The sequence below is a fragment of the Otolemur garnettii genome, unplaced genomic scaffold (assembly GCF_000181295.1).
Source record: "Otolemur garnettii isolate 467f Iridium unplaced genomic scaffold, OtoGar3 scaffold00113, whole genome shotgun sequence".
Lineage (NCBI taxonomy): Eukaryota > Metazoa > Chordata > Mammalia > Primates > Galagidae > Otolemur > Otolemur garnettii.
Window position 1 is genome coordinate 6,054,967 of NW_003852508.1, and position 7,389 is coordinate 6,062,355.

The window sequence follows — 7,389 nt, forward strand, 5'->3', positions numbered from 1 at the left end:
AGAATACAATCTTAAGATAGTTTGCCCAAGAAACAAATATAAAAATGAAACATGGCCCTACAAATTTACCCATTCTGAATATATTTAGGAGAACTTGCAATGTACAAAGCAAACCTTGAATATTGGGAATATAACTATGAATAAGACAGCCTTAGTCTTTGTTCCTGAAACTCATATCTGTCATGAAAGACAGATAATGAACAATTAGCAATGTGATGGGCATTTTCAAAGGGACAGTAAAAGGTGCAATAGAAGTGTTCTAGGTCATTTGGAAATGAATTGCTCCACTAATACCAGTTTTAAAACTGAAGTTGGCCGGTTTTTTTTTTTTTTAGAGACAGAGTTTCACTTTATTGCCCTCAGTAGAGTGCTGTGGCATCACACAGCTCACAGCAACCTCCAAGTCCTGGGCTTAGGTGATTCTCTTGGCTCAGCCTCCAGAGTAGCTGGGACTACAGGTGCTTGCCACAACGCCTGGCTAGAAGTTGGCCCTTTTAAACCTTAAAATCTAATTATTTTTCACTCCTTTATGAGAAAATACCCACATTGGTTTTCTTTCAGTTGCTTATCATATTTTGGTCAGCTGTAGGAATTGAGATAACCATGGGGTTTGGCAAGATTGAGATTGTGTGCTTGTGTCAATTTGGGTTGTCTAGGAAACAGATGCCAAGACAGAGAAGCGTATGAGATTTATTGGTTTGTGAGAAGTAAAGGAGAGAGGAGTCAGCAGGGAAAGCCTTCAGATCACAAGACAGATCTGGTCCCTGCGAAAGGAAGGAAGGATCAGGCAGGAAGAGTCTCAGACCGAGGTGCAGCTGAGGAAGTTTTGGCCAGCACAGCAGGGAGCTGCAGCGCAGACTGCTGGAACAAGACGGTGAGTCCTTGGACAGCACTCAGTCTCCTGTCATGCACTGCGGACTCCTGCCCTGCTCTCCTGCCATCTTCCACAGAAGGGCCTTGTTTCTATCCGGAGGCTCTCTCTCCACAATTCTCTTAAGCTCTGGTAACCACTTCTTCCTCTTGACCCTTCAGGCATTGTTTTTTGTTTTTCGTTTGTTTGTTTGTTTGTTTTTTTGTGACAAGAGTCTTATTCTTTTGCCCTGGGTTGAGTGTGGTTGTTTCACAGCTCACAGCAACTTCAAACTCTTGGGCTCAAGAGATCCTCTTGCCTCAGCCTCCCAAGTAGCTGGGACTACAGGCCGCCTGCCACAACCCCTGGCTAGTTTTTCTACTTTTGGTAGACATGAGTCTTGCGCTTGCTCAGGCTGGTCTCCAACTCCAGAGCTCAAACAATCCACTGCTTTCGACTCTCAAAGTGCTAGGATTACAGACCTGAGCCACCAGACCTGGCTCTAGGCACCCCATTGTTAATAGCCTTGGTTAACAGCCACTGTCCTTTGTGGTTCTCTTATATTCTACCCACTCCTTTGAAGAATGCCCCTAGGAAAATTTCTCCAAACCACCCAATCCAGTGTGGTATTTGCTCCTGCTATGATCCTGACTGATATGGAAGTCATAGTAACTTTGAAGAGAGTGTTTTCTTTGCAATGGGAGAAACAAATGGTTTATTGGAGTGGGTTCAAGAAAGAATAGGAAGGGGAAAGATAGACGCATGACTACAAGCAATTCATTTGAGGGGTTTTCCTGTAAGAATAGGCAAAGAGGCTCGGCGCCTATAGCTCAACCGGCTAAGGCGCCAGCCACGTACACCTAAGGTGGCGGGTTCAAATCCCCAGCCTGGACCCGCCAAAACAACAATGACGGCTGCAACCAAAAAACAGCCGGGCGTTGTGGCGGGCACCTATGGTCCCAGTTACTTGGGAGGCGGAGGCAGGAGACTCGCTTGAGCCCAGGAGCTGGAGGTTGCTGTGAGCTGTAATGCCACGGCACTCTACCCAGGGGGACAGCTTGAGGCTCTGTCTCAAAAAAAAAAAAAAAAAAAAAGAAGAATAGGCAAAGAAATGGGTAAGTGGCTGAGGAGGGGTCAAGGGAAGGGTTTTGCTTTTCTTTTTGATCAAATATATTGTGACATGTTTGCATGCAGATGGGATGATCCAGAAAGTGAGCTATTTCTTCTATAGGACATTTGCAGAGGGAAAGTCCATGAGTTAGAGGTGACAGCATCTACTTCACAGCTGAGCACCCACAATGACAAAGATGGGCGTCCACAGTAATACAGGAAGAGCAGAGTTTATGGGTAGGTTGATAATGGCAGATGGCATTTCCTCTTCTTAAGGCCTCTATTTTCCCAGTAAACTAGGAAATGAAATGATTGAGAGTGGAGATAACGTGATGGTGTTTGAGGACTGAATGGGATAAAATCACAGAGGATGACTGTCGCAAGGGGATACAACCAGATAGCAGGGTCCACTTCAGATTTGGGAACATAAACTTAAAGTGAGACTAAGAAGCAGAGTCAAAATTTTTCTCCAGTTCCATCTCCCTGCTTGGATATAGGTATGGAGAAGGCAGAGTCAGGCTTTGCCTGGGTGGTTGGACAGAGGGGCCAGGACTCGAAGGATGTGTGCAGTTGAGGGCAGGGGCCATCACGTGAAGGCATGAGGCAGTGTAGGGCCTATGATGCTGTCACCTTCTATCCTGAAAAACAAATATCTGCAGACTATATTACTAAGGCTTCATTGTCCATGAATGAAGCTGTGTGGGATGGAAGTGGAAGGCAGTGGAAAACATTGGCCAAAAGAGAAGTTTCAGGGATTTATTTTTTCTCCCTTGATCCCTCTTTGCCTTATTGTGGTTCTGGCAGTGACTTTATTTGTTAGGTGGCTCTTCTCTCACTGTTCCAGCTCTTGGCATGCTCTGGGACCCCATTCTCTCCCTTATGGCTGTGGGCTTTTGGTCACAGTAGCTTCCTTGTTTCTGGACACATCACTATCATCTGTTGGTTCCCTCAACTTGCCTGCTCCTCTGTGCCTAGGCCCTTCATTAAACTCTCTCTAGCTCAACCCTTTTGATTAGGCTGTTTGTTTGCATCCATTTTCTGGCAGAGACATAGGACAGAGAGAGAGTGGTAAGGTCTCTGAACTGGAGGTGCCTATGGGGTTGAAGAATTGTTGCTGGGGGTGGTTGGCTGAGCAGGAAGTGGTCAGAGAGTGGGAGGTTGGCAAGGATTTCAGAGGCTGTGCCATCACTGGTAATGAGTTGGGTTGGGGCTGGGTGGCTGAAGTGGGTGGAGAAGAGCCTTGGAAGTGGGGAGTGAGGCAGCAGGAGGCTATGGTATGCTGCACACACTTCACCAAGAATGAGAGGGGAGCGGAGTGGAAAGGGGCTGGCGAGAGAGCTGGGCACTAACACCTGCTGCAAGTGAGAAGACTCAGAGGAGTCGGCAGATGACTGTCACAAGCGGGGAGTGGGTGGCAGTTTCAGAGCATAGGCTTCCAGAAAAGCAGGGGTTTTTGAGCAAGGGAGAATTATCTGTCAGCAATAATGAGGATCATGAAAGACACCCACTCCACCCCTAGGCTCTCTGTTGTGTGGGGCGTGGGAGGGGAGAAAGCCGCCTCTTAAGAAAGCTCTAGGGAAGGCAGGTTTCAGTTTTCAGTTAGAGCTGCAGCCAGCTTTCTGAGCAAGAGGGTGAAGAAAACATTCAGAAAGAGGTGGAGGGTGGCAAGAATTTGGCAGCTGGCACACCTGGGGTTCTGGAACATATGGGGCAAGGGCTTGGGTCCTGGAGGGGAGGAGAATGTGGTGATGATGGATGACACTAGAGTTGGACTCTGGAGAGGACCAGAGAAAGGGTGGAAAGGGTTTTGAAACATGGTGGAATGAATCCTGATGGCCCTTTAGGGGAAAGTAATGAATTACTTCTCATTTTAGCTTCCTTTTCAGGATTGGACTCAAATTTAGAGGGTGGCTGCCATTAAACTCTCTGAGGGTCCATCACGGTGGTGAGGCAAGTGGTATTACCAAGGCACATGGGGCTCTGGAGGCCTCCCTCAAGCTGACTGATTGCTCGGGAGTGTCCAGCTCTAGAGGCCATGGTGTACCCAGCGGGGTATGGCTACTATGTATACAGTAACCATGTTCTGAACAAGTGATATTTTGCAAATGTAGCCTGGCTACTGAAAAACTAGGATTTTCAGGATACTTTCAATGACTTAAAACAAACAAACAAAAGAACAGAATGCAGCTTATTTGGGATTATGTCTACTCAGGAAAATCTGTGGCACAGAGTTACCATAATTATGAGACATGTAAAAGAACAGAAAGATGATCTTTGCTTTCACTGAGGCTGTGTCTAGGTGGCCCTATAAGACATCTGAAAGAATGAAAAACCTGTTCTGAACAATGTGACAGTGCAAGAAACTGCCTAATAGAAGTAAGAACTAAAATGGGACTGTTTGATTTTCACTTCTACGGGACAAATGGATGAAGAATAAAGAAATTAGTATTTGTTGCATGCCTACTGTGTTTTGCTTTTATATGTATATCATTTAGTCTTCATATGTACCCTATAAAGTAGGAGTTGTCCTCATTTAAAAGTGGAGAAGCTGAGGCTCAAAGAGGGTAAACAATTTGCCCAAGGTCACAGGGCCCAGAATCTAGGAATCCTGTTTTTCTGCTAACCCCATTTTCTTTCTAAGTCTTGGGATCCATCCACCTCAGGCTGCTGAGTAGCTGGGACTACAGGCATGTGTCAGCAATCAAACCTATTCTTGTCTCATGTAAAGAGTTCTCCAGGGGTTTCACTTGCCAGAAAGACCCTGAATTTCCAGAGAGCGTTGACTTTCAACCTTATCACTTTTCTAGTCAATTCAAGAGACTGGTTTCTGCCTCAATGGAAACACAATGCTCATTAAAAAAAGACAATAATCCAAGAGCCAGATCATTTAGAGCATCTGTTTACATGCTCTTGTTGTATCACTTACAGTAAGTTCTGAAAGTATAAAATTGGACATGCGCTGACTCATGCCTGTAATCCTAGCACTCTGGGAGGCCAGGGTGGGAGGATCCTTTGAGCTCAGAAGTTTGAGACTAGCCTGAACAGAAGTAAGACTCTTACTCTACTCAAGAAAGAAAAAAATTAGCCACGCCTTATGGCAGGCACCTATAGTCCTAGCTCCCTGGGAGGCTGAGGCAGGAGGATTGCTTGAGCCCAGAAGTTTGAGGTTGCTGTGAGCTTGGATGACAGCACAGCACTCTAGTCTGGGCAAGAGAGTGAGACTGTCTTAAAAAAAAAAAAAGGTATAAAATTGCACTCATTTTATGAGGAGATTATATTTCTATAAGGAAGCAAAATCCATTCCATTGATCTTTGGAAATTATGTAATTTTCTTGAGTATAAGTTTTGCTGCTATGGAAATGATAAAATGAATTTATAATGCAGTGTTGTCACTAGCAGGTAAGCCTGGAGGGAGATGGCATGTTACACTTGGAGATGAATCTGGCCATTGAGAGAGCTGGCTGGTAATGAAGATTCTGTGGCTCTCCCAGATCACTACTGGGTCTGTCTAGGGGAGACTGTGATCCTGTGGCCTACACAAGCTTAAGGAGCCCAAGTAGAGTTTCTCGCTGTATTTAACCAAGCACATCAGGGCCTCAGTAATAATTCTCTGACAAAAGAGATCGATTTCAGTAAGTGGTAAATGCAAAGTGAAGAAAGGGAAACAGGAAGTGTAGATGGTATTTCCAAGGTTAGCTTTGAAGGGGAGGACAGAACTAAAGAAGGCAACTAAAGAGGAATAAGGGAGTCATGGTAGGTTTTGTTTTTATTTTTGAAGATATGACAGTTGAGCATGTTTATTTATTTTATTTTTTTTGAGACAGAGCCTCAAGTTGTCACCCTGGGTAGAGTGCTGTGGCATCACAGCTCACAGCAACCTCCAACTCCTGGGCTCAAGCCATTCTCCTGCCTTGGCCTCCCAAGTAGCTGGGACTACAGGTGCCTACCACAAGGCCCAGCTATTTTTTGTTGCAGTCATCATTGTTGTTTGGCAGGCCTGGGCTGGATTTGAACCTGCCATCTCAGGTATATGTGGCTGGTGCCTTAGGCTCTTGAGCCACAGGCGCCAACCCAAGCATGTTTATTTTTATTTACTTCTTATTTTAAAATATTTATTTATTGTTTGTTTTCTTGAGATAGAGTGTCACTCTGGGTGGAGTGCCGTGGTGTCACAGCAACTTCAAACTCTTGGATCTTAGGCAATTCTCTCACCTCAGCCTCCTGAGTAGCTGGGACGACAAGTGCTGTCTATGATATCCAACCAATTTTTCTGTTTTTAGCAGACAGTGTCTTGCTCTTGCTCAGGCTGGTCTTGAACTCCTGAGCTCAAGGGATCCGGCCACCTTGGCCTCCCAGAGTGCTAGGATTACAGGTGGGAGTGACTGTGCCTGGCCAATTGAGCATGTTTAAATGAGGAGAAAGCAGGGAAAGGAACAGGTGTAAGACATTGGAGAGTAGTGTGAAAATTGATGGATGGAGTTCTCCACAGTTTGGGATGCACCGGTACACAGGCAGAGGATAAACTTTACATAGAAAAGAACACCTCTTTTCTTACTGAAAGGAGGAAGGAGGAAAGGTTGGTAGAGATAAGACAGTCACAGAATTGAGGGCAGAGTTTCTTCTATGTGGATGTGAAATCAGGAGGGGCACTGCAAGGAGGACTGTGAACAAAGTTTGTGTTTTGAATTTTTATTTCTTTTCTTTTCTTCCTTTCTTTTTTTTTGAGACAGAGTCTCACTTTGTTGCTCTCTGTAGAGTACTATGGTGTCATAGCTCACAGCAACTTCAAACTCTTGGGCTAAGCAAGTAATCCTCTTGCTTCAGCTTTCCAAGTAGCTAGAACTACTACAGGCATCTACCACAACCCCTGGCTATTTTTTTTTAGAGATGGAATCTAGCTCTTACTCAGGCTGATCTCAAGGGATCTGCACACCTTGGCCTCCCAGAGTGCTAGGATCATAGGCATGAGCCACTGCACCCAGCCTCTGTTTTGAATTGTTATGAGAAAAACTAAAGACAAAATAAACTTAAGAATTTATTTGAGCATTAAAAGGATTCATGAATCAGGCATCATTCAAAATTAAAAGAGGTTTAGAGAGCTATGCATTCAGCATAGGCTGATTGAGGAAGCAAAGTCAAGAATCACTTGATTGGCTGCAGGTAAGCATTTGCCTTATTTGGGTATGTTCTGGTAGAAGTCTCTAGTTAAAGGTCAGTTGGCAGTTTCCAATTGGCTAATCTTAAATTTCATATTATTTTTTATATTGAATTGGGTTTTAGTTTGCTTGTGTAGAAACTCAGGGTATTGGATCCATCTCAGCCTAAAGGCCTTCCAAATTAATTATTTACAAGAATGAATAGTGATTGGCTCGGTGCCTATAGCTCAACGGGCTAAGGCGCCAGCCACGTACACCTAAGGTGGCGGGTTC